The sequence below is a fragment of the Rhincodon typus genome, unplaced genomic scaffold (assembly GCF_021869965.1).
Source record: "Rhincodon typus isolate 14 unplaced genomic scaffold, sRhiTyp1.1 hic_rhity00011757, whole genome shotgun sequence".
In the NCBI taxonomy this organism is placed as follows: Eukaryota; Metazoa; Chordata; class Chondrichthyes; order Orectolobiformes; family Rhincodontidae; genus Rhincodon; species Rhincodon typus.
Window position 1 is genome coordinate 1 of NW_025977395.1, and position 2909 is coordinate 2909.

General features: G+C 38.4%; 1 pseudogene; it reads right to left on the reverse strand.

The window, feature by feature from the left end:
• Positions 1–1404: 1404 nt before the first annotated feature.
• LOC125482529 overlaps positions 1405–2909 on the reverse strand; it is a 4383-nt pseudogene continuing 2878 nt past the window's right edge.

Sequence of the window (2909 nt, forward strand, 5' to 3'; positions counted from 1 at the left end):
AAAAGGGTCTAGGCCCGAAACGTCAGCTTTCCTGCTCCTCTGATGCTGCTTGGCCTGCTGTGTTCATCCAGCTCTACACCTTGTTATCTCAGATTCTCGGGCATCTGCAGTTCCTACTATCTCCGAAAGAATTTCTATTGCATTCTCCTGTTCTCCCACTCTAACTTCAGTGCATGACTGATGAAGATCATGCAGAACCAAGCTTATTATGCACTTTCCACATGATTTTGGTCAATCCTCTGCCAAAAGATATGTGGGGACATCAAAGAACCCTCAGGGATGTTCTCCCATAATGGACATTGTCTTGATAGTCTCAATGTAGTCAAGGGAGCTGGAAGTTTAGGTGAATAGCTAACTGATACCACAAGTGCAATATACATCAACAGTAAAGAAAACTAACTAGATCATATAATTATAGAATGGAGAACATATCCCAGGAAGTGGTAATGAATATGTGGTATCCCTCATCTATGTAACAAGGGTCCGATATAGTCAGGAATATCCTGGCAGTGCAGAAAAAAATCAATGAAGATAGCTGTCTTGTGGCCATTTAAGCCCTTAAGAGAGGTTACAGCATTTGTGATTGTTTACTCTGGAGAAGAGAAAGCTCAGAAAAGGTATTGTTCTAGATTTCTAGGGTTGTAAAAAAAACATGGATTTAATTCTGACATGCTAGAGTTTGCCTCAAACATGAGAAACAGTGAATTAGTTCAAGCTTAGAAGAGGACAGATACATAGACAGTTATGTACTTTACGGCTATTTGCTGAAGATAGGATTCATAAACCTGATCGAGGGTGTGAGTGACTGTAAGAGTGAAAGCGAATAAGTGGCTGCGAATGTGTGTGTGAAGGTGGTGCCTGAGTGATATGTACCTGGTTGTGATGGTGAGTGGGTGCATGAGTGATAGGAAGTCTCACCGATTCACATCCCCACTTCACAGGTATGTGTCATTGGTATACGCAACCAATGGCAGCCAAGCTCAATTCAGCCTCAAAGTTATTTCTGGTATGAATTACTGCCCCTCCAACAGCTGCAGGTGAAGACTAGTTAAAGACCAGGAAATGCTGATAGAGATTATCATCGGTGTCAAATGATTTTTCCTTCTGGGCTTGTATTCTTTGGAATACTCAAGATGTAGACTTGATCCTTTGAGGTATTTAAAAGAAGTTAAAACTATTCAATAGAATACAATCAAATTATTCCCTCAGGCTGGGGACATTGTCTTAAAACTAGAGCTAAGCCTTTTAGGAGCTAAATAGTGAAACACGTTTTCACATAAATGGGTGGTAATAATCTGGCGCTGAATTTTGTGGTGTTTGGAGATGCCTAAGCATTGAGGCTGAAAGTGGGAGGTAACCACCCTTCAGGAGAAGGTGCAATGAGTCCAATAAATTCATACTTACTGATTCCTTTATCATAGATGTTCATTTTGCAGAAGATGTATGCAATTAAAATCAAAGTTAACAACAACATTGATGCACAAAAATTGCGAATCATCCAGGTCAGTTTCTGACCTAAAACAGATCAGAAAGGAATTAAAATTTGTCAATGCACTGCACAAATCAGTGGTGTAGATTTATTCAAGCAGAGTTATTAGTTCTACCATATTATGTGTAAGTATATTGCTTGATATTGGCAAATATACTATTGTCTAGAGCTGTGATATAATTTCTTGTGGTCACATGGCACCATTTTTGTTGGGAAATAAGATGCAAATATTTGATGGAAAAATGGTAGCTAAGCTTCATGTTTTGGTGCAAGGAATGCTCCCAAATATTGTAGTTTGGAAAATATGGCAATTTACGTCCTTTGTTTGCATACTTAAGCAAAGTGAGATTTTTGAATTAGTTTTCAGGAAATGGAGAAAAATCAACATTAAAAAGTGTAACTCACAGACTGTGTCCTATGCATTTAAAAATAACATAGCTAACCTTCCATTTTATTACTGTTGTGTCATCTATAAATTGGGCCAAAATTATGATATTAGATTCTTGACTAGAATTGCTTTTAATCTGATGGGTCTTTTGTTTTAAGGCCACCACTCAGATTTTTGGGATAGGTGGTAGCTGAAATATAAACATTCTGAGCTCAATTAGAAACTAGTTGTTGAGGAATGTTTCTGTGAATTATTGATTGTAAACCCCTTAACTGAAGAGAGCACATAGCTGAATCCAGGAAAAATGCTCAGAACATAAATATTGATTCTATTACCTTATACAAATACCTTTAGCATTGTGAAATGTACCTGCGCACCCTAGATACAAGAGTTTCACGTGCAGTGGAATCATTCTGTGGTTTGGTCTTGGTAACATTCAAATGCACGCAGCATTCAATCAGAAAAAATCTAGAGTTAAGCAATACTGAATGTGACACCTTTACAATCTGTTAAGTCCAATTGTAGAAGTGTGAATCAGTTTCACCTTCCCCGTCTTTTTAACCCCATGCTTGGCCACAACAAAGATTTTTAATTTTTTTAAGTACTCAGCTATCACACTTCAATTTAAACTCGCATGACGTTTGAAATTCCAATTTTGTAATTCAAATCTAAAAATGCTGCTATTGAACTGAGACTAACATATAAATAATGTTGACTAATGACTTCCATTCTAAAAAGACGTTGGATGGAATTTTATTCTTGTCCTGGAAGCAGACGAGGAGATGGGGGGCTGATTTAATTTGGCAGGAAGGGATGGGTGAGACCCACCACCAGCCTGACTCACTACCATCAAGTCTGTGTTAGGAAGTTTCAAGGATTGCCTTCCTGCCTGGATGATGATTGAAATCTTTAATTGCTCAATTAATGTCCATTCTAGGGTGGGAAACTGGGGCCATGACATGTGTACAACCCTCCAGGTACATTTTGACAGGCTGTGTTTGTCTTCCCTTCCACCTGGTGAGACTAAGACCA